Here is a 24,382-nt window from a genome sequence, read left to right as displayed (position 1 = left end):
ATAAAAGGCTGAGTAGAGTTCAGAACAACAGGCTTTTATTAACTACTGAATGCAACTACAAACAGATCAGGACTATGCCTCTAGTGGACGACCGAATGGCAGAGAGCTGCCGTGCAGCCGTCCTTATACCAGGTAGCCAAGGGTGGAGTCAGCTGAGGCATAGTCAGGTATAACAGTGAAACAAGAGTGAACGACAACAACAACAACAACAACAACAATAGTGAACACCGTGAACGACAGTGGTTTACCACAGTATGTAAAAAGGAAATGATTCCCGAAAGAAAAATGTGGGTCCCTTACAAGCTGAGACAGGAGAAATTATAATGGGAATAAGGAAATGGCAGAGAAATTAAACAAATACTTTGGGGGAGAAATTCGGTTGCTAGCGCCAGCGATTAGCGCCTAAAGAGGCCGAGAATTGGGGCGTTACCCAATTTTCGGGCAGGCGCAGTGAACCCAGTGCCTATTGCCATAATGAGTCGGCTTTTAGCGCCGGCGCTACATCTTAGCGCCTGCTCGTGACATCATTTCAGTGTGCAACGCCTTTTTGGCGCCCCGGACCGGAAATTCAGTGGCGCCCCCCTCTGTTCTGCCCGGCGCTAATAAGGACAGCTTCCTGGAACATTCCCCAGTGGCTCTCGGGCTTAGGGGGGCGCTATTTAAAGGGGACTGCACTGGTATAAAAGCGGCAGCCATTTTGGGAGCACAACTTATTTGAGATTTACACAGAGTTGCAAAGTTGAACTCTGAGCCATTTCACTAGTGACCCAGCGCTGCCAGAGGACCTTCAGCCTTCATACCATCACCTTGCTGGTGAGCGTTTACACCCTATTTAATTTCTGCTGACCTATTATTATGGGGGCTGCTTTGGAGGTGAACGTCCTGCTGCTCGACCATCTGGAAAGGGGACAGGGATGGAGGGAGAGAGGGCCAGGAATGGCCAGACGGAGGAGGGCCAACAGATGTCGCCACACCAGACCTTACGCTGCCAGGGTATTCAGGCAGCAGTTCTCTTACCACAACATGTCGGAGGAGTAGTGTGTTAGGAGGCTGCGATTCTGAATGGAGGTGGTGACTGAGCTGTGCCACCTGCTTCAGGAAGATCTGCAGCCGCAGATAAGGTGCAGGACCTCTCTGTCGGTGGCTGTGAAGGTAACAGTGGCATTGAATTTCTATGCGACCGGTTCCTTCCAGTCAGCAACTGAGGACATTGCCAACATATCCCAGTTTGCGGTGCATAGCTGCATCCAGCAGGTTACAGATGTCCTTCAATGTGACACCGGAGAAACAGCGGGAGCGCGCAGAGGGCTTCGCGGCAATAACGGACTTCCCCATGGTGCAGGGCGCCATTGACTGCACGCATGTGGCTTTGCGGGCGCCTGTACAGAATCCTGAGGAGTTCCGCATCCGCAAGGGGTTCCACTCCTTGAATGTGCAGCTGGTCTGTGACCACTGGCAGCTGATCCTGGCGGTCAATGCACAGTTCCCAGGCAGCAGCCACGACGCTTTCATCCTGCGCCAGACTTCAGTCGCTGACCTTTTCGAGGCCCAGGCTCACCCAGAAGGCAGGCTTCTCGGCGACAAGGGCTATCCACTGTGCCCATGGCTGATGACCCCGCTCCGTACGCCCAGCACCCCTGCAGAAGAGCACTACAACGTCAGCCATCAGGCGACGAGGAACATTGTGGAGCACACAATCGGCGTGCTCAAGCAGCGGTTCCACTGTTTGGACCATTCGGGAGGAGCCTTGCAGCACTCACCAGAGAGAGTCTCCCACTTCGTCGTTGTCTGCTGCATGCTCCATAACCTCGCCACCCTGCGCACCCAGCCAATGCCAGCAGACACTGAAGGACCAGCAAAGGCTGGAGGAGGAGCAGGAGGAGGAGCAGGAGGAGGAGGAGGAGGAGGAGGACGAGGAGGACCAAGACGGGAGGGTCCGAGAAAGTGGAAGGGCCGTCCGTCTGAGGCTGATAAGTAGTCGGTTCTAGGCCCCTCTCACGGACTGCTTGGTGCCATTCGAAGACCACGAATGGAAGCATTCGGATAACCCAAAGCCTATGAAGGCCACAATGATTGTAAATAGCAGACATGGCCAATGACATTAAAATTCTTTGTTTATTTTGAAAACTGTGCTTCCTTCCAGCATGACAAAGCAATGACAACTGAAAGCTTAACTAACAAACTAACACATCCGTGACTCGCACACCCGGGAGACTATCCAAAACATGACTAACATTCAGAACAAGTGGCTCGCACACCCGGGAGACTATCCAAAACATGACTAACATTCAGACCAGCATCCACGGCCTTGATTTCTAGAAATAAGACGTTTCTGCAGCCCCTTCTACTCTTTCCCCTTTGATGGTGATCTACCTCTCTTGCGAGAACAGCCCCTTCCCTCCCTGCAGCTCCTCCGTAATGGGACCCCAGTGGCTGTATGAAGGCTGGGGGACGCCTGCTGACTGTCTGAAAGCGCTGATGCCCCTGAGGGACGGCCTGAACGGACTCTGGGCTTGGAGGGGCCGGATGCTGACTGCTCCAATTGGGCATGGGTGGAAGCAGTCTGTCCTGCAGGTGATGGCAGCTGCAGTGGAGACGTGCCAGCGTTGGCATCAGGAATGCTGACATCCTGAGAGTGGACACCTGCTCCATGGTCGGCCGACACACTGGCAGTCTGACGGGGCAGCACCGCAGCATGCGGACCCATCGGCTAGTCCACAGATTGCTGGCCTGCTGTGGTGCTGCAAGGGCCCCGGGTAATCCTGCCTGATCCATGGAGGGTGGCAGCAGTCAGTGCTTCTGTGGCCTCAATCTGCCTCTGCATGAGGCCAGCGAGAGACTGCGTGGCAGCACTCAGCACTTGCATGGCAGGTGCCAGTGCATCGGTGAAGCCCTGGACAGTCCTTTCCAGTGATGTTGCGACGCCTTGCACAGTCTTTTCCAGTGATGTCCCCACACCCTGGGCAGTCTTTTCCAGGGCTGCCCCGAAGTCCTGGGCACTCCTTTCCTGTGCTGCCCCGAAGTCTTGCACACTCCTTGCCAGTGTCTCGATGGCTTCAGGCATCCTTGCAACTGCAGCCATCAGCTCAGTGTGCCTGAGTCGAGCCTGGGTGCTCATTTCTGCGAGGGAACGCACCTCTTCTGCGCTCTGTGCAGCAGTCATCGTGGCCTGACATGGCTCCCGAACTTCCCTACCCCCCTTGCGCTGCTGGAGGCCACTGGTTCCTGCAACTGGTTCCTCCTCAGATCCATCCCCCCCGCTCCCTTCGAGGGAAGCACTATCCCCAGTCTGCAGATGGGCTGGCTCGCCTGAGGGTGGGATGGATGGTCCGGCTTCCTCCTGCTCGTCGCCTCCGGAGTCAGTGTCCCTGGCAGCTAGATGGCACGGCTCCCGAGCTGGTGATGCAGCATCTGAAAGCAGGGAGGTTGAAGAGTGGATTTAGCGAAAGGCCAGGGTGGCAGCAAGGGATGCAAGAGTGCTGCAATGCTCTGACATGGGTCCAGACTGAAAAAGCATGCTGGTGGGGGGAACAAGTGGAAGGAGAGAGTTCAAAAAGGTGATGACCTTACCATCGCTGTGCACAATGGGGTCGGCAGCTCCAGTGGTGACAGGACCAATCATCCGGCCTCCAACAATCTGGTGGACTCTTTCCTCCAGGTCCGTCAGTTCCTGCAGCTGAGGAGGGCCCCCGCCAGTACGAATCTGTTCCCTCCGGTTCCTGGCCAGCTTGCCCTGCAGGAGAAAGGACGGGAAGTTCTGAAACATGCAGCCCTGAGTTGTCATCTCATGCCCCCCCCATGGTGGATCAGCCCTTACATGATGCCCTGAGTTGTCAACTCATGCCCCCCCATGGTGGATCAGCCCTTACATGATGCCCTGAGTTGAATGTGCGTGTGCGTTCCCAGAAAGGGCCATGGGTGCTGGCTGACAAATGGCCATTGGGGCATTGCGCACCCTCTGGCCATAAAGTCAGGTGCAGATGGAGGGATGAAGAAGATTGCCAACAAGCCACTCACCCTAACGACCCGAGTGAGATTGTTGAACTTCTTCCTGCATTGCACAGGAGCCCTGGGCGCCACGCTGCTGGAGTTGACTCTTTGACAAACTTCCCTCCAAGCTCTGCGGTACTCGTTCTGAGGAGGCCTCTTGCCATTGTTAGGGTACAGCACTGCTTGTCAGCGCTCCACTGCGTCAACCAAAGCATCCAATGCCCTTTGGGAAAAGCACTCCGCTCTCTGCCTCACCCTCTCCATCTGGTCAAAGTTTGCAACGCCTCAGATTGCACAGCGCCGAATTTGAGGCCTACAGGGCGATGAGTGTGGCTGCTGAACCTAGAGGACCCGCCCCTTTAAGAGCTGGCCAGCGCCAGCATGTCTCGTGGTCATCAATTATTGACAGCACCTGCGCTGCGCCCGTCCGCCCAGATATTGAGTAGCGCCTTAGGAGTCCCGTGTAGCGCCTGATTTAATGCCGCAATCACCTTCAGGGGCACAGCAACCCAATATCGCTGGAGGTGGCGATAAGTTGCGCCTGACGATAAAATTTGTGCTTCGCCAATTCTAGCGCCCCGAGCAGGGCTATACCCAATTTCTCCCCCTTTTGTGTCTTTCTTCACAGAAGAGGACACAAAAATCTTCCCGGAAAAAGTGGAGGTCCAAGCGTCTAGCGAGAATGAGGTACTGAAAGAAATGAGTATTAGTAAAAAAATAGTACTGGAGAAATTAATGGGACTGAAAGCCAATAAATCCCCTGGACCTGATGGCCTACATCCTAGGGTTTTGAAAGAGGTGACTATGGAGATAGTGGATCCATTGGTTGTCATTTTCCAAAATTCCATAGGTTCTATAATGGTTCCCGCGGATTGGAAGGTAGCAAATATAACCCCACTATTTAAGAAAGGAGGGAGAGAGAAAATGGGGAACTACAGACCAGTTAGCCTGACATCAGTAGTAGGGAAAATGCTAGAATCTATTATTAAGGGCACTTAGAAAATAATGGCCCAGAAATTCGGGTCGGAGGCTTCCCGTGGGTGCAAGCCTCCGACCTGCACTTAGCTAGCGCGCCGGCCGTTAAGCTGTGGGCCCGAGTGGGATTCCGATCCTGGGCCTGCTCCAACTGCCGGCGCGCAGTACTTGCGTATCCCAGGGGCGCAGTTAGTTCGATGCATCCCCTGGGATCACGTGGGCCATGGAGAGCCAATGGTAGCAGGGAAATGCCCATTCATAAAATTGACAGGAAGAGCTGTCAAAACCATAAATACTATAAGCCCCAAAACATCACTAAAACTTCAAATAATTTTTTTTTTTAAATCACATTTTTAAAATAACTATAAATTATTTTTTTAGTCCAAAGATGTGCGGGTTAGGATGATTGGCTATGATAAAAAAAAAATTGACCCTTAGTGTTAGGGGGATTAAATACGTGGGGTTACGGGGATAGGGTGGGATATGTGTTGGTGTAGGGGTTACGGGGATCGGGTGGGATATGTGTCACTGCAGGCTCGATGGGCCGAAATGGCCTCTATCTGCACTGTGGGGTTTCTGTGATTCTGTGATCTGTGATCTGTGATTATACAAAATAACTATTTTAAACAATAATTTAAATTTTTGAAAAAATTAATTACATTTTCTAACGGGGCTAAAAATAAACTTACCTTTCTTTAAAGTATTTAAAAATCATAAACCTGTGGAAAAAATGTTTTAATTTTAATTAATTCACCACTTACCTTGTTAAAAGCAGGCCTTGCACCTGCTTTTTATATGTGTAACTCCTGGAGACTTACCCTCCTGGAAAAACCTGGAAAAAAAACGTAAGTTCAATGCGCACGCGCTGCCTCTCCGGCGCACGCATTCCACCTCTGAACCCCTTCTTTCAAGGGAACGGAAGTTCCGGTTTCCCGCGCATGCGCAGTGCATGCACGAAACCGGCACTTCCATTGGGCCTACGGGTGAGTACCCCGTCCGTACTCACCTGTGGAGACCCGAATTTCTGGGCCATTGGGCAGAGTCAACACGGATTTATGAAAAGGAAATCGTGTTTGACGAATCTGTTAGAGTTTTTTAAGGTTGTAACGAGCGAAATAGATAAGGGGGAACCAGTGGATGTGGTGTATTTGGATTTTCAGAAGGCATTCGATAAGGTGCCACACAAGAGGTTATTAAACAAAGTTAGAGCTCATGGGATTGGGGGTAATATACTAGCATGGATTGAGGATTGGTTAACGGACAGAAAACAGAGTGTAGGAATAAACGGGTCATTTTCAGGTTGGCAGGCTGTAACTAGTGGGGTACCGCAAGGATCAGTGTTTGGGCCTCAGCTATTCACAATCTATATCAATGATTTGGATTAGGGGACCAAATATATCCAAGTTTGCTGATTATACAAAGCTGGGTGGGAATGTAAGTTGTGAGGAGAATGCAAAGAGGCTTCAAGGGGATATAGACAAGCTAATGAGTGGGCAAGAACATGGCAAATGGAATATAATGTGGAGAAATGTGAAGTTATTCCCTTTGGTAGGAAAAATAGAAAAGCAGAGTATTTTTTAAATGGTGAGAGATTAGGAAATGTTGGTGTTCAGAGGGACCTGGGTTTCCTTGTACACGAATCACTTAAAGTTAACATGCAGGTACAGCAAGAAATTAGGAAAGCAAATGGTATGTTGGCCTTTATTACAAGAGGATTAGAGTAAGAGTAAAGATGGCTTACTGCAATTATATAGGGCCCTGGTGAGACCACACCTGGAGTATTGTGTGCAGTTTTGGTCTGTTTACCTAAGGAACGATATACTTGCCATAGAGGGAGTGCAATGAAGGTTCACCAGACTGATTCCTGGGATGAGGGGATTGTCCTATGAGGAGAGATTGAGTAGACTCGGCCTATATTCTCTAGAGTTTAGAAGAATGAGAGGTGATCTCATTGAAACATACAAAATTCTTACAGGGCTTGACAGGGTAGATGCAGGGAGGATGTTTCCCCTGGCTGGGGAGTCTAGAACCAGGGGTCACAGTCTCAGAATAAGGGGTCGGCCATTTAGGACTGAGATGAGGAGAAATTTCTTCACTCAGAGGGTGGTGAATCTTTGGAATTCTCTACCCCAGAGGGCTGTGGAGACTCAGTCGTTGAGTATATTCAAGACAGAGATCGATAGATTTTTGGATATTAAGGAAATCAAGGGATATGGGGATAGTGCAGGAAAGTGGAGTTGAGGTAGAAGATCAGCCATGATCTTATTGAATGGCGGAGCAGGCTCGAGGGGCCAAATGGTCTACTCCTGCTCCTATTTCATAAGTTCTTATGTAACCACATTGCTGTGGGTCTGGAGTCATATATCGGCCAAGCCAGGTAAGAACGGCAGATTTGCTTCCCTAAAGGACATTAGTGAACCAGATGGGTTTTTACAACAATTTGGTAGTTTCATGGTCATCATTACTGATAGTAGTTTTGTATTTCAGATATATTTAATTAACTGCATTTAAATTCCCCAGCTGCCGTGGTGGGATTTGAACTCATGTTTCCGGATCATTAGTCCAAGCCTATGGATTCCTACTCCAGTAACATAAGCACTATGAAATTGAGGTGCCTCTCCAATTTGTGGGTACTTCTACCAAATCATTCGGCCTCAGGATCATTACAATATCTTTAGTGTGTTCGCAAGCTTCCATTGCAAGTTATGTGCTGCCAACAAAACTTAGTTTTTGTAAAATTTTGGAAGTTTGATTGCACATAATGGAAATAAAACAAAGGCCTAGAAATTGAGTGCCCTTAGCGCCGATTTTGCGGCGCTAGAGGGCCTAGCGCTGCAATTGGCGCCGGTGCCGAAATTGCCTGGGGCCCTTCCGCCGCGGTAGACTGGTAGCGCTGCGCCGGCACCGATGACGTCATCGGTGTGCGCAGCGTCCCGGTTGCCATGCCGACGGGCCCCAGCGCCGAAATTCAGTTGCGGCCGCCTCGCCCGTGGCAGCCGCAACTAAGACTCTGGCAACAGAGTCTTACAAGTCTTTGCGCCGGCGCATTAAAGGCCCCGCGGCGGCCGGCCGCTTTCCCGCCGGCCGCCTGGCCGCAGCTCCCTCCCCGGACTTCCCCCCACCCCCCCCCCGGAACAGAAGCAAGCCCGGCACTTGTCCGAGGTGCCGGGCTCATTTTTAAAAAGATTTTCGCGGGCCGCGGCCGGGTGCAGGCAGCTCCTCCTTAAGGGAAGGAGGAGGCCTGCACTTCCCGAGCCTGCCGCACCGCATTGGGTGCCGCAGCGCCGGAATTGCGGCGCGAAACGGCAGTTAGCGCCGATTTACCGCCGCAAAGACCCTTCAGTAGCGCCGGCAGCCGTTTGGGCGCGGCCCTGCTGAATTTTTGGCGCGCGCAGGGGGACTTAGCGCCGGCACTAACTTCCGGCGCTAAAGTCCTGGCTAAGCCAAAACTCAATTTCTAGGCCAAAGCCTTCCCTCTCTGGGATTGTTTTCAAGCTTTGAAGGTGCTTAAGATGCTGATGATACAGTTTTATATATTAATTTTTGTCCCTTTAGATCACCAAGCACCATCCAAAGCAAGCAAGGAGTAGGGCTTGAACCCATGACTTTCTGACTCTGAGGTGAGAGTGGTACCACTGAGCTGAAGCTGACAGTTATAGAGGCTTAATTAATATGGCAGTCTGTGAGGTACGGTGCATTTGTAGTTCACAGTTGAAACAGAATGGGAAAAAGAATCAGAGGTTCAGAGGTAAAGCACAGTGAGGGTAATGAATGAAGGAGCACCACACTGGTAACATGATCGAATTTAACATTCAGTTTGAGGATGAGAAACTTGGGTCTGAAACTAGTGTCTTAAACTGAAATAAAGGCAATTACAAAGGTATGAAGACAGAGTTAGCTAAAGTGGACTGGGAAAATAGATTAAAAGGTAAGATGGTAGATAAGCAGTGGCAGACTTTTAAGGAGATATTTCATAATTCTCAACAAAGATATATTCCAGTGAGAAAGAAAGACTCTACGAGAAGGAGGAACCATCTGTGGTTAACTAAGCAAGTTAAGGAGGGTATCAAATTGAAAGAAAAGGCATACAATGTTGTGAAGATTAGTGTTAAGCCAGAAGATAGGGACATTTTTAGAAACTTGCAAAGAATGACTAAAAAAATAAGAGGGAGAAAATAGATTATGAGAGTAAACTAGTAAGAAGTATTAAAACAGACAGTAAGAGCTTCTACAAGTATATAACAAAGGAAGAGAGTAGCTAAAGTAGACATTGGTCCCTTAGAGGATGAGACTAGAGAATTAATAATGGGAAACAAGGAAATGGCAGAGACTTTGAACAAATATTTTGTATCTCTCTTCACGGTAGAAGACACAAAAAGCATCCCAATAATAGTGGAAAATCAAGGGGCAAAAGGGAGGGAGGTACTTAGAACAATCACTATCACTAGAGCAAAAGTACTAGGCAAACTAATGGAACTAAAGGCTGACATGTCCCCTGGACCTGATGGCCTGCAGCCTAGGGTCTTAAAAGAAGTGGCTGCAGCGATAGTGGATGCATTGGTTGTAATCTCCAAAATTCCCTAGATTCTGGAAAGGTCCCAACGGATTGAAAAACCGCAAATGTAATGCCCCTATCCAAGAAAGGAGGGAGACAGAAAGCAGAAAACTATAGGCCAGTTAGCCTAACATCTGTCATTGGGAAAAAGCTGGAATCCATTATTAAGGAAGTAGTAGCAGGACATTTAGAAAATCATAATACAATCAAGCAGAGCTAACATGGTTTCATGAAAGGGAAATTGTGTTTGACAAATTTATTAGAGTTCTTTGAGGATGTAACGAGCAGGGTGGATAAAGGGGAACAAGTAGATGTAGTGTATTTGGTTTTCCAGAAGGCATTCGATAAGGTGCCACATAAAAGGTTACTACAGAAGACGAGCTTCGGGGTAATATATTAGCATGGATAGATGATTGTTTCCTGTTAGTTAGCCAGAGAGTCGGGATAAATGGGTCATTTTCAGGTTTGCAATCTGTAACTAGTGGGGTGCCACAGGGATCAGTGCTGGGGCCTCAACTATTTACAATCTACATTAATGACTTGGATGAAGGGACTGAGTGTACTTTAGCCAAATTTGCTGACGATACAAAGATGGGTGGGAAAGCAAGTTGTAAAGAGGACACAAATGGGGAAAAATTCGGTTGGTTAGCACCTCCGGGGGGGTGCTAACAGGGCACTAAGAACTTAGCGCCCAAGTGCGGCGATTTCAGCGCCGCTCGTGAAATTGACCAGTCATTTTGCGCTGGCGCCACAATCTCCTGTGCCCGCAGATCAAATCGTGACATCATTCGAGTGTGCAACGCCCCGGAAGTGCCCCGGACCAGAAATTGATTCGTGCCCCCTGCCTTACCGCCTGCCGCTAGGAATGACAGGTACAGGGGAACGTTTTCAAGTTGGGAAGGGGCTGGGGGATCGCTATTTAAAGGCGGGCGCTTCCTGCTTTTTCTTGTTGGCAAAATTTTTGGAACACGCAGGTTAAGAGGCAGAGAGACGTCTGGAGAGATTGGATGCTGTCCGAAGGAGTTTTGGGTCCTGAGCACCACTTTTGAGGTTAATATTTATTTCACCTTCATATTTACCATATTTAGAAGCTTCTACGGGGGCTGCACTAACTCAGGGCATCGTCATCCAGCTTCACATTCGGAGGCAGCAGAGGCGCAGAGATAGAGTGGAAAACGTGGCCAGAAGGAGGAGGGCCAACAGGCCTCTGCACAGGAGATCTTATCCTCCCAGGGTATTCAGGGAGCAATTCTCCTGTATCCATTTGTCTGAGGAGCCGTGTTTCCAAAGGCTGTGCTTCAGCAAGGGGGTGGTCACTGAGCTCTGCCACCTCCTGCAACCAGATCTGCAGCCTCAGCTCAGGACCAGGACATCTCTGTCAGTGGCAGTGCCTCTGAGTTTTTATGCCAGCGACTCCTTTCAGGCTTCTACTGGGGACATAATGAATATCTTGCAGTTCACTGTTCATTGTTGCATCCGGGAGGTGACAAATGCTTTGTATAAAAGGAGACGCCAGTACATCTCTTTCCCCATGACCCGTGACAAATAGCATGAACGCGCATGTAGTTTTACTAGGATAGTAGGCTTCCCCATGGTTAAAGGTGCCATTGACTGCACGCATGTGGCATTGCAGGCACCTCATGAAAATGCAGAGTGTTCCGAAACCACAAGGACTTCCACTCTTTGAATGTACAGTTGGTCTGTGACCACAGACAGCTCACACTCGCCGTCAATGTCCGCTATCCTGGCAGCAGCCACGATGCTTTTATCCTGCATCAGACAGGTGTTGCAGACCTCTTCCAAGCACTGTGTCAACCTAGTGGATGGCACCTCGGGGACAAGGGTTATCCACTCTGCAGCTGGCTGATGACACCACTCCGTAACCCCAACACCCCTGCCGAGCTGCAATATAATGAGAGCCATAGCACCATCTGGAACCTCATAGAGCAGACGATCGGCATCTTGAAACAACGGTTCCGGTGTCTGGACCACGCAGGTGGAGCCCTGCAGTACTCTTCCCGAGCGAGTCTCCCTTTTCATTGTTGTGTGCTGCATGCTTCATAACATTGCAATCATGAGGACCCAGCCATTGTACCAAGGATTGGTGGACCACCTGAGGAGGAGGAGGAAGAGGAGGAGGAATAGGAGGATAAAGAGAAGGATCAGCAGCACCAACATGGGAGGGAGGCGCACAATGTTGTCACTGCAAGGGCCGCCTGTGAACGGCTCATAAGACCTTGATTCTAATCCTTTACAGAGAAGATGGCTTCTGGGATGAAGAAGCACATCATCGAAAGCACCCCACATCCCCTATTGCTGGGAAAAGCTGCAATGAGTCAAATCAGCAAAGATGTAAAGTTAGAATAAAAAAATGTATTTATATTACAAACTCTGGGTCATTAGAAACAAACCCAACAAATCATGAACTAACAAAACTCGTTCTCACAACATGGAGATAAATGGCAAAACAGTAAACAAATATAATAACAACAACTTCGAACTTTCCCACAAACATCCCCCATTTATTTACAGATTCTACTGTTGGGCCTTTGAGGGTGACCTCCATCCCTTGCACACTTCCCCCCTTCCCACCCTACTGCTCCTCCGTAATGTGGCTCCAGTGGCTGCAGCAAGGCTGGCGGAAGACTGCTGAATGCTGGATCCAGAGACTGGAGATGGCCTTGAAGGACGCCTTCGACCAGCTCTGGGCCTGGAGGGCCTATCTACAGACTGCACCAACTCTGCATGGGCGGTAGCAGTCTGGGCTGGCTGTGTTGCAGGCCATGCCAAGTGCAATGAGAAAGTGGCAGTGCTGGTAGCATGAATGCTGTCATCCTGAGAGGGATTGTGGATGCATTGGTAATAATTTTCCAAAACTCACTGGACTCAGCAAAGGTCCCGGCAGATTGGAAAACTGCTAATGTAACACCCTTATTTAAAAAGGGTAGTAGGCAGAAGGCTGGAAACTATAGACCTGTTAGCCTAACATCTGTGGTTGGTAAAATGTTAGAGTCCATTATTAAGGAGACGGTAACGGGACATTTGGATAAACATAATTTAATAGGACAAACTCAGCATGGTTTCATGAAGGGGAAGTCATGTTTGACAAATTTGCTGGAGTTTTTTGAGGAAGTAACATACAGGGTGGATAAAGGGGAACCAGTGGACGTAGTGTATTTAGACTTCCAAAAGGCATTTGACAAGGTGCCACACAAAAGATTATTGCTCAAGATAAAAAATCACGGGATTGGGGGTAATATTCTGGCGTGGGTGGAGGATTGGCTCTCTAACAGAAAGCAGAGAGTTGGGATAAATGGTTCGTTCTCAGATTGGCAACCAGTAACTAGTGGTGTTCCGCAGGGGTCAGTGCTGGGTCCCCAACTCTTTACAATCTATATTAATGATTTGGAGGAGGGGACCGAGTGTAACATATCAAAGTTTGCAGATGATACAAAGATGGGACGGAAAGTAGTGAGTGAGGAGGACATAAAAAACCTGCAAAGGGACATAGACAGGCTAAGTAAGTGGGCAGAGATTTGGCAGATGGAATACAATACTGGAAAGTGTGAGGTTATGCACTTTGGCAGGAAAAATCATAGAGCAAGTTATTATCTTAATGGCAAGAAACTGGAAAGTACTGTAATACAAAGGGATCTGGGGGTCCTGGTGCACGAAACTCAAAAAGTTAGTATGCAGGTGCAGCAAGTGATCAAGGAGGCCAATGGAATGTTGGCTTTTATTGCTAGGGGGATGGAATATAAAAACAGGGAGGTATTGCTGCAGTTGTACAAGGTATTGGTGAGACCGCACCTGGAATACTGCATACAGTTTTGGTGTCCATACTTAAGAAAAGACATACTTGCTCTCGAGTCAGTACAAAGAAGGTTCACTCGGTTAATCCCGGGGATGAGGGGGTGGTCATATGAGGAGAGGTTGAGTAGATTGGGACTCTACTCATTGGAGTTCAGAAGAATGAGAGGCGATCTTATTGAAACATATAAGATTGTGGAGGGGCTTGATCGGGTGGATGCGGTGAGGATGTTCCCAATGATGGGTGAAACTAGAACTAGGGGGCATAATCTTAAAATAAGGGGCTGCTCTTTCAAAACTGAGATGAGGAGAAACTTCTTCACTCAGAGGGTGGTAGGTTTGTGGAATTTGCTGCCCCAGAAAGCTGTGGAAGCTACATCATTAAATAAATTTAAAACAGAAATAGATAGTTTCCTAGAAGTAAAGGGAATTAAGGGTTACGGGGAGCGGGCAGGAAATTGGACATGAGTCTAGGTTCGGAATGGTCATGGCCCTGTGGGTAGTGGAGTGGGCCCAGGGGCCGTGTAGCCTGGTTCTGCTCCTACTGTGTTCTAATTCTGTGTTAGATTTCAGGAGATGGTTTTATTCCTGTTCCTGACTGGGGTGGAGATTGCCTTTACAGAAGATAAGAACTGTAGAAAATATAGGGTCAGAGTGATCTCCTGGAAGAATTTCGATCGCCTAGATGGGTCGGAGAAGAATTTCCCAGATTTTTTTCTCCCAAATTGGCCATTGGGTCTTTATCTGGTTTTTCGCCTCTCCCGGGAGATCACATGGGTTCGGGTGGATGCAGAGTGATAGAAGATTTGAGGTTAGGATCAGATCAGCCATGATCTTATTGAATGGTGGAGCAGGCTCAAGGGGCCGATTGGCCTACTCCTGCTCCTATTTCTTATGTTCTTATGTTCTTATGACAGCACCTTCCTGCTCGACCGACACACTGCCACTCCCACGGGGCAGTACCTCAGCATCCGGAGCAATCTGCTCAAGCACAGATTGCTGGCCTGCTGTGGTACCGTGAGATCCCCGAGGGACTGTGGGCGACCCAGCGAGGATGGCAGCAGTCAGTGCTTGCGTGACTCAATCTGAGACTGCATGAGAGCAGTCTGAGACTGGATGGCACCAGTCAATGACTCAATTGCAGCACTAAGCCATTGCGTTGCGTCGGCCTGTGCTGCAATGGATCCTGCCGCCTCACCCATTATACGCGGCATGGGCTCTAGTCCCCACGGTCTCCCTGCAATTCAACCATCCTCTGCAACGAGGCAAGAATGGGTTCAAGGATTTGTGCACAGATGACAGCTGTGCTAGCGGCGGACTCCTCCATGCTTCTAGCCAGTGCATCCATGCTTTCGGGCATCCTTGCCATTGCACCCATGAGCTCAGTGTGCATGCACAAGGCCTGGGTATTCATGGCCATGATGTCGAGGTCCTCACCCGAGTCCTGTGCAACAGAACTCGTGCGCCTACTCACCCTCCGGGGAGATGGCCCCCCGAGCTTCCCTACCCCTGTGGCATTGCTGCAGCCCGCTGGGTCCAGGAACTTCACCCTCATCAGACCCTAACCCCCTGCTCCCCTCCAGGGACGGCGTGGCCCCAGTGTCTGATGTGTCACCCTCGGGACACGCAGGCGGTAAGACTTCAGCTTCCTCTTCCTCCTCACTGGCAGGTTGAGGGAGAGGCTGGTCAGCTGGTGGTTCACTATCTGAAAGCAGGAAGGTACAAGAGTGGCTTTAGCGTGAGGGCAGGGGGGCAGGAAGGGAGCAAGGAGTGGAGTCAGTTAATTGGATTGAAAGTGTAAAAGGCTGGTGTTGTGGGGGCAAGTGGCATGAGAGAGGCGTGAAAGCTAATGGACATACCATTTCTGTCCCCAAGGGGGTCAACCTCTCCAGCAGCCACAGCACCTATGACCTGGCTGGCAATGATCCTGTGCACTCTGTCCTCTAACTCAGCCAGGGGGTGTAGGTCCACCAGTCCTCCTCCTGTGTGTTGCTGCTCCCATCTGTTATGAGAGAGCTGCAAGAAAAAGGACAACATCTGAGTGAGTGTGCAGCCATGTGTTTGGCTGATGTGCCTCTCATAGTTGAATAGCCCTTAAAGTGTGCAAGGTGTGGAATGTGCATGTGTGTTTTATGAGATGGCCATAGGGGTTGGATGAGTGTTGGGCATTTGGGCTTTTAAACCATCTGGGCACAGAGTGAAGTTGAGATGGAGGGATGTAGATGTATTGAAAAGCAGGTACTCACCCTGACGACCCGAGTGAGGTTGTTGAACTTCTTCCAACACTGAGTGTGTGTCCTCGGCACCAGGCTCCTCGAGGAGACGTGCTGAGCCACCTCCCTCCATACTCTTCGGTACTCCCGGGGCAATGGCCTCCTGCCACTCTCTGGGAACAGCACTGCCCATCGCCAGTCAACAGCGCCAACCAGTGCCACCAAGGCCTGGTCGCTAAAGCGCCGAGTTCTCTCCCTGGGCCTATCCATCAGTACTTTCAGCACAATGATGGTTTAGGTCTTTCCAGCAGAAGAGTTAACGCTGCAATGAGCAGGGTGTGGCTGGGTAGCAAGGTGGAACCTCCCCTTTAAGAACTGGATGGCACCAGTCTGGGTTCCATGGTAACTGACATTGCCTGAGCTTCGGTAGCGTTTTGAGGTAGCAATCCCTCCCTGACGTTTGCGCCTTGAGAGGTGTGTAGCACTTGATTTAGTACTCAAATCATCTCCATGGGCAATAGAGGTGAATTTTGCGTTCAGAAGCGTTAATTAGTGCCGGGCGCTAAACTTTGCGCCCGGCCGATATTAGCACCCCAAAATGGGCGAAACCCAATTTTTCCTCCAAAGAGTCTGCAAAGGGATATAGATAGGTTAAGTGAGTGGGCAAAAATTTGGCAGATGGGTGTATAATGTGGGAAAATGTGAGGTTATCCACTTTGGTAGGAAGAATAGAAAAGCAAAATATTATTTAAATGGAGAGAGACTACAGAATGCTGCGGTACAGAGGGATCTGGGTGTCCTCATACATGAAACACAAAAAGTTAGCAAGCAGGTACAGCAAGTAATTAGGAAGGCAAATGGAATATTGGCCTTTATTGGAAAGGGGATGGAGTGTAAAAGTAGGGATGTCTTGCTACAACTGTACAGAGCATTGGTGAGACCACACCTAGAGTACAGTGTACAGTTTTGGTCTCCTTATTTAAGGAGGGATATACTTGCATTGGAGGCAGTAGAGAAGGTTCACTAGTTTGATTCCTGGGATGAAGGGGTTGTCTTATGAGGAAAGGTTGAGCAGGTTGGGCCTATACTCATTGGAGTTTAGAAGAATGAGAGGTGATCTTATTGAAACATATAAGATTCTGAGGGGGCTTGACAGGGTAGATGCTGAGAGGATGTTTCCCCTTGTGGGGGAATCTAGAACTGGGGGCATAGTTTCAGAATAAGGGGTCACTCATTTAAGATGGAGATGAGGAGGAATTTCTTCTCTCAGAGGGTCGTGAATTTTTGGAATTCTCTACCCCAGAGAGCTGTGGAGGCTGTCATTGAATATATTCTGTTGTGTATGTTGTAATGATATCAGCAAATAGAGATGGTATTTGCCTGTTCGATTATGATGCCTTAGCAGCATGATTGCAGGTATTGATTGCTTGTGCCTGACCAGCAGAGGTCATGTGACCGAGACAAGCAAGGCAGTTGAGTTTAGTTTCAGTTTCGTTCTAGATGCATCACAGCATCGTGTCTCCTGTAAAAGCTGTATAAAAGAGTTGAACAAAGCTTTAGATTCTCTTTCATAAATGTCTCCTCATTGAACACACAAAGAAATCAATACATGGTGTCAGAAGTGACTGAAAGAGATGAAGAGAAAAAATCTGGAGTTAAATCAGCTATCCACAAATTAGCAAGCCAAAAGAGAACATCGTTGCTTACCATTGGAGAATAGCTAACGAAGTGAAAAAATGGAAGGTTTACACCCACCGGCGATGCTTCAGTTGACAGGTAATGTGGCTGAAAATTGGAGGAGATTCAAACAACGTGTGGGGTTGTATTTATCAGCAATCGGAGCTGACGAGAAAAGTAATAAAAAGAAATCGTCAATGTTCTTACATGTCGTGGGTGATGAAGGTGTATAATAACTTCACATTCGCTGCTAATGGAGACAAAATGAAGCTAGATAAAATAATGGAACAGTTTGAGGCCTACTGCATACCTAAACGTAACGTGACATTTGAGAGGCACAGATTTTTCACATGTGTACAGAAAACGGGTGAGACTATTGATCAGTATGTGACTGAACTGAGAAACAGAAGCAAATCGTCTGAATTTGGGGGACTGACAGACTCGCTGATAAAAGACAGACTGGTGTGTGGTATTCCAGATAATGGTCTAAGGGAAAGACTGCTAAGAGAGCAAGATTTAGACCTGGGAAAAGCCATAGCACTGTGTAGGGCTACAGAGACTGTGAAGTTGCAGGCAAAGGAGCTGTTCAGTGACAAAAGCTGCAACGTGGATGCAGTGAGAAAGAACGGATACAAACCGTTTAACAAAAAGAGCGCCAATGTGAAAAAAGAGGCGTGGCCAGCGAACGAAAATGAAAGGGACAATCGAAAGACATGTAGTCGATGCGGTACACAGCATCCACCAAGAAAGTGTCCAGCATATGGTAAAACATGCAATAGTTGCAACAAGAACAACCATTATGCCCGTTGCTGTAAGAACCAAGCGCAACAAAGCAAGGCCCATACAGTAGATGAAAGCGAGATAGAGGAGTTCAATGTAGATGTTGTGTCTGAAAACAAAAAAGAAGAAAGAGACTGGATGTTGACACTAAAAGTGAATGACATACACATTCCATTTAAATTGGATACTGGAGCACAAGTTAATGTGATATCAGAGACTGATTTTAAGAAAATTAGACCCAGACCAAAGATACATGGAATAAAAGTGAAAGTGACAGGATACTCAGGTACTGATATACCAGTGAAAGGAAGATGCATTGTCAAAGTAACACACAAGGACAGAGAGCACACGCTAGCATTAATCGTGGTGCCAAAGGATGTGCAAGCCATACTAGGTTTAAAAGCCTGTGAGAGACTGAACCTGGTAAAGAGAGTCCTCGTTGTGGAAAGCGAAGGAGAGACAGTCTATGATGAACTCATGAAAGAGTACAACGACCTATTTAAGGGTCTAGGCTGCATTCCAGGAGAACACACGATCAGAGTAGATAAAAGTATGACACCGGTCATACATCCATGCAGAAAAGTTCCGTTTGCTCTTCAAAAGCAACTGAAGGCAGAGTTGGACAGGATGGAAAGCCTGAACGTGATTCAGAAGATAGATGAGCCAACTGAGTGGGTGAGTTCCCTCGTCGTAGTGGACAAAAAGAATGGAAAGCTCAGAATTTGCCTGGATCCAAGAGATCTAAACAGAGCAATAAAGAGAAAGCACTTCAAGCTTCCTACACGTGAGGAAATCATGGCACAGTTTGCAAATGCAAAATATTTCAGCAAGTTAGATGCATCATCAGGATTTTGGCAGATGAAGCTGGACGAAGCAAGTTCAAGACTGTGCACGTTCAACAGTCCATTTGGCAGATACAGATTCCTAAGGTTACCATTTGGCATTGCCTCAGCTCCTGAAGTGTATCACAAGACTATCCATATGATCTATGAGCACCTGGAGGGAGTTGATACATCAATGGATGACATCATAGTATGGGGAACCATGAGAACTGAGCATGACGAGAGACTGAAAAAAGTGCTGGAAGCAACAAGGAAAACAAACCTGAAGCTGAATAGAGAGAAATGCCAGCTCGGGGTGACAGAACTGACATTCGTGGGAGATATCCTTAGCAGTGAGGGCATCAGACCAGATCCCAGAAAGGTGTCCGCCATTGAGAATATGCCAAAGCCACAATGCAAAAAGGACGTGCAGAGGTTTAATGGAATGATCAACTACATGGGGAAATTCATATCCAACCTCTCAGAAAAGATGGCGCCACTGAGAAGACTAACTGAAAAGAACATAGAATGGGAATGGAATCATGAGCATGAGAAGTCATGGAGCGATCTAAAGAAACTGCTCACAGAGGAACCAGTTCTGAGGTTTTATGACCCAGCGAGACCCATCAAGATATCATCAGATGCATCACAGAGTGGGCTCGGTGCCATTCTTCTGCAACAATATGACTACTGGCAACCTATTGCATATGCATCGCGCTCAATGACAGACGCGGAGACACGATATGCTCAAATAGAAAAGGAGCTGCTCAGCATCACATACGCCTGTGAAAGATTTCACCAGTTTGTGGCAGGACAAGCAATCAGTGTAGAGACTGACCATAAGCCCTTGATTGCATTGTTCCAAAAGCCACTAAATAGCTGTCCGCTTAGAATACAAAGAATGATGATCAGGCTGCAACGCTATACACTGAATGTTGCGTACACACCGGGTAAGCTGATGTATACAGCAGACACGTTGTCCAGAGCTGTAGACCCAAGTGAGCCCGCAAACACCACAATGGATGACAAAGTGAACGCCTATGTGGACATGATCACAAGTGCACTGCCCATAGCAGATGCAAAAATGGAGCTCATAAAGACTGAGACAAACAAAGATGAAACAATGAGACGACTGAGAAAAAGCATCTTGGATGGATGGCCCAACATGAAGCAAGACTGCTCACCTGATATAGCAGAGTACTGGAACTGCAGGGCGGAACTATCAGTGTTCGAAGACATCATCTACAAAGGAAGTAAAATAGTTATCCCAAAGAGTCTGAGAAGAGAGATGCTAAAAAAGATCCATGGAGGACATCTGGGAATCGAAAAGTGTAAGAAAAGAGCACGAGAGGTGATGTACTGGCCACGAATCAACCAAGATGTGACAAATGAGGTGTCAAACTGCACAATATGCCTGAAATATCAAGCAAGCAATCCGGTAGAACCACTAAAGCCACACCCAGCACCAGACAGACCTTACCAGAAGGTAGGCGCTGACCTATTCGTATATCAAGGGAAGGACTATCTTGTAGTCACAGACTATTACTCCCTGTATCCACAGGTTTGTAGACTGCACACCACCACTGCAGATGCTGTGATAACATGTATGAAAGCCATATTCTCCAGACATGGCGTGGCAAGCGAGGTCTTCACAGACAACGGACCTCAGTTTTACAATGCAAGTTTCCGACACTTTGCCAAAGAGTGGGACTTTGTCCACACAACGTCAAGTCCTCACTTTCCACAGTCCAATGGATTAGTGGAAAAATCGGTCCAGACAGTGAAAAGACTGATGTACAAGGCAAAAGACAGTGGAACTGACTTCTACCAGAGCATGCTTGTATACCGCACAACGCCGCTCGAGTGTGGTATGTCACCAGCCCAACTCCTGATGGGATGTCGGCTAAGGTCAAACCTACCCATCCCAGAGAAACTCCTGAAAACAAAAGAGGGGGAGAAAGTGAGGAAGTTCAAAGAACAACAGAAAGAAAAGCAAAAGTACTACTATGACAGAGGAACACAAAACCTACCTGAACTCCACACTGGTGACCAAGTAAGGTTCAAAGACAAAACAAACACATGGACTCAGAAGGGAACTGTCCTGAGTGAAGTTCAACCAAGATCATACACCATTCAGACAGATGAGGGTGCTGTTCTGAGAAGAAATCGTCGCGATCTTCTCATGGGACCAGCCACAGCAGGTCAAGAGACTGATACTGTTGAACAACCTGATCACACAGCTGAGAACCAATCATCTGAGGCAACAACTCAGATTCAAGGACAATCAATCAGAAAATCCTCAAGACACGTGAAGCCTCCTGAGAGACTCATTGAGCAAATTTAAAGACTATTGTTATAGAAGGAAGTAATGTTATCTTATTCTTTCTTCAAGCTCTAGTGTATTGACATATTTCATGTGAACACACAAAGCAAGGTTAAAAAACCTTGATCATGATAATGATAATGTAAGTTCATTAAGTGTTACAGTTAAAATGCAGATTAATAAAAAGAAAACATGTTGTTAGTTAAAAGTAAAATACTTTTGTTTTAAGGAAAGGAGATGTAATGATATCAGCAAATAGAGATGGTATTTGCCTGTTCGATTATGATGCCTTAGCAGCATGATTGCAGGTATTGATTGCTTGTGCCTGACCAGCAGAGGTCATGTGACCGAGACAAGCAAGGCAGTTGAGTTTAGTTTCAGTTTCGTTCTAGATGCATCACAGCATCGTGTCTCCTGTAAAAGCTGTATAAAAGAGTTGAACAAAGCTTTAGATTAAAAGACATTCTCTTTCATAAATGTCTCATTGAACCCACAAAGAAATCAATACATATGTCCCTTTAAGGGAATAACTGGTCTCAGACTGCAGTACCGGCAGTGACCATCCCTGTATAAAAGGCCCTGGCAGGCTTCTGTATTTTCAGTTTCCAGATTGTCTCCATTCAGTAAAGACTTGTTAAACCAACTCCTGCATTCCGTGTCTCCATTAACACACGGATTTAATACTGGTGACGAGTAAGAAACGAACTTACCTGCAACTCGGCAGCACCTCAGACGACGTTATTGAAGGTCGAAGCCAGAAAAGAAAAAAAAAATAATCCAAAGAAACTCGAGAAACGGGCGTCGACCGTGGGCAACCGCCCTCCAAATCATCGGATTGAAAACTTGCAGGGGAGACTGTCAAGAGCCAGGCTTGGTTCCCCAGTCTGTGGTTTCCCAGCTAATCGGGCTGGTGGCAGGTAGTGCACTGATCCTTCCTGGGCTGCGGCGGGCTAGAGCTCGATCGGGTGGCTCTGCAACGGGGCCGGGCAGCGAGTCGGGAAGCAAAGAGAGAGAGAGAGGGTGGAGCACATAGGGCGCGGCCGGTGCTTCGCAGCCGGGCAGCGTTCGGACCTAAGAAGAGGGAGGGAAGTGTCCCAGAGGGTCCGCTCCACGACGGGAATGGTTAAAAATAAAAATACCGCGGAGAGCGACGTTGACAGCAGCGGCAGCGGCGGGAAAGCGCGGGAGGCGCCATCTTAACTCGGCGGGGAAGAAGGAAAAGCGCGGGAGGCGCAATTTTGATCCATCGGGGACGAAGGAAAAGCGCGGGAGACGCCATCTTAGATTTTCAAGATGCCAAAGACTGGCGATATCACAGCCTTCGATAATGCAATAGAAGACTGGACCACATATGTGGAAAGAGTCGCGGTATATTGCGAGGCAAACGAAATAGCCGAGGGGAAAAAGGCATTGGTATTGCTAAATTTAATGGGCGCAAGAACGTACGGCCTATTGCGGGACCTGATTACTCCAGCCAAACCGAAGGCAAAGAGTTTTAACGAAATTGTTGCTATCCTACAGGAACACCTAAATCCTACACCGCTGCTGATAGCAGAAAGATTTAAATTCCACAGGAGAAATCAGCATAAAAATGAGAGCAATGCTGATTACCTTACGGAACTACGCAAGCTATCAAAGCACTGCCAGTTCAGAGCAGGACTGGCAGATACCTTATGGGACGAATTTGTCTGTGGACTCCTGAGTGAAGGAACCCAGAAGAGGTTACTCTCAGAGAAAGAGCTGACGCTAGATAAGGCTTTCAGCGTGGCAGTATCGTACGAAGCAGCAGCAAGGGGAGCTGCGGAAATACAACAAAAGCCACAGGAATACGGCACCCACGAAATGACACGGGGATTTGCAAAATGTTATCGCTGCGGCAGAACAAACCATGACCAGAAAGACTGCTGGTCCAAGGACAAAATATGCAGGCAATGCGGAAAGATGGGACACATTGCACGAGTTTGCAGGTCTGAGAAGAAGACCAACGACAATAAAAAGGCTACTAAGGAACCGTACAGGAAAGTACAAAATATGACAGACAGTCGTTCCGAAGACCAGATGAGCGATAGTGAATCCGGGAACAAGAGACTAAGCTGTCTCAAACTTCACAACGTAATCGCAAAAGAGGATCACCGAACCATTTGGGTCACCCTCACGATAGCAGGGTCTCAAGTCAAAATGGAATTGGATACAGGATCAGCTCTAACCATCATGAATCGACGAGACTACGAGCGGCTATTCTCACACATACCCTTGAGAGAGACATCCATTGTCTTGAGGACGTATACGGGGCAAAAGGTATACCCCAGAGGAAAAATAAGGGTGCCTGTCGAATACAACGGCAAGAAAATACGGAAATTGTATCTCTACATTCTGCAAGATGGTGGACCACCGTTATTGGGACGTGAATGGGTCAGAAAGATAAGTTTAGACTGGCACTCCATTCAGGCACTGACGGTGGCTGGTAAAAAGGATGACGACGTCACTCCTGGACGATTGTCAACAATCTTAGCTGACGCCAAAGAGGTATTTCAACAAGAATTGGGCACTCTTAAAGGCGTAACCGCCTCGATAAAAATAGAGGAGAATGCAATTCCCAAGTTTTTCAAAGCAAGACCGGTACCATATGCAATTCGCCCAGCCGTCGAGGCAGAGCTGGAGAATCTGGAGAATGCAGGCGTGTTATCTAAGGTAGACTGGAGCGAGTGGGCGACACCCATCGTTCCTGTCATGAAGAAAACGTTAAACAATAAGTCTGAGGAGCCAAGGAAGGTTCGCATCTGTGGGGACTTCAAGGTGACAGTGAACCCAGTCCTTCACACAGTACAATATCCTCTTCCAAGGATAGAAGATATCTTCGCCTCACTATCCGGGGGGAAGCGTTTTACAAAAATTGACCTAGCGCAAGCATATTTGCAGATGGAGGTTGAAGAATCCTCTCGGAAGTATCTCACGATAAACACTCACAAAGGTCTGTACCAGTATAATCGACTGGTATTCGGAGTAGCATCAGCTCCGGCTATATGGCAAAGAGCGATGGAACAAGTCCTGCAAGGGATTCCGAGGACTCAGTGTTACTTGGACGACATCCTAGTGACAGGTGAAGATGACAGTGAACACCTTGCCAACCTAGAGCAGGTGCTCACTAGACTACGTGAACATGGGCTATGAGCCAATCGCCCCAAGTGCGAGTTTTTTAAGAAACAGATATCGTATTGTGGCCACGTGATTGATGAAG

General features: G+C 48.0%; 1 protein-coding gene across 13 annotated transcripts in view; it reads left to right on the top strand.

The window, feature by feature from the left end:
- Positions 1–24,382, top strand: part of LOC147106116 (voltage-dependent calcium channel subunit alpha-2/delta-4-like) — an 888,222-nt gene that overhangs the window by 45,726 nt on the left and 818,114 nt on the right. Inside the window, exon 2 of one of the 13 annotated variants that reach the window (XM_086008904.1) lies at positions 8,521–8,585. The exons of the other annotated variants lie outside the window; for them this stretch is intronic. The gene's annotated coding sequence lies outside the window, so the exon portion shown is untranslated. The remainder of the gene's footprint in view (positions 1–8,520; positions 8,586–24,382) is intronic. 13 annotated transcript variants of the gene reach the window in all.

Source organism: Somniosus microcephalus, chromosome 16, assembly GCF_052327205.1.
Source record: "Somniosus microcephalus isolate GS21.2 chromosome 16, FLI_Smic_1.0, whole genome shotgun sequence".
Lineage (NCBI taxonomy): Eukaryota > Metazoa > Chordata > Chondrichthyes > Squaliformes > Somniosidae > Somniosus > Somniosus microcephalus.
This window is presented reverse-complemented; position numbering and strand designations above follow the sequence as displayed.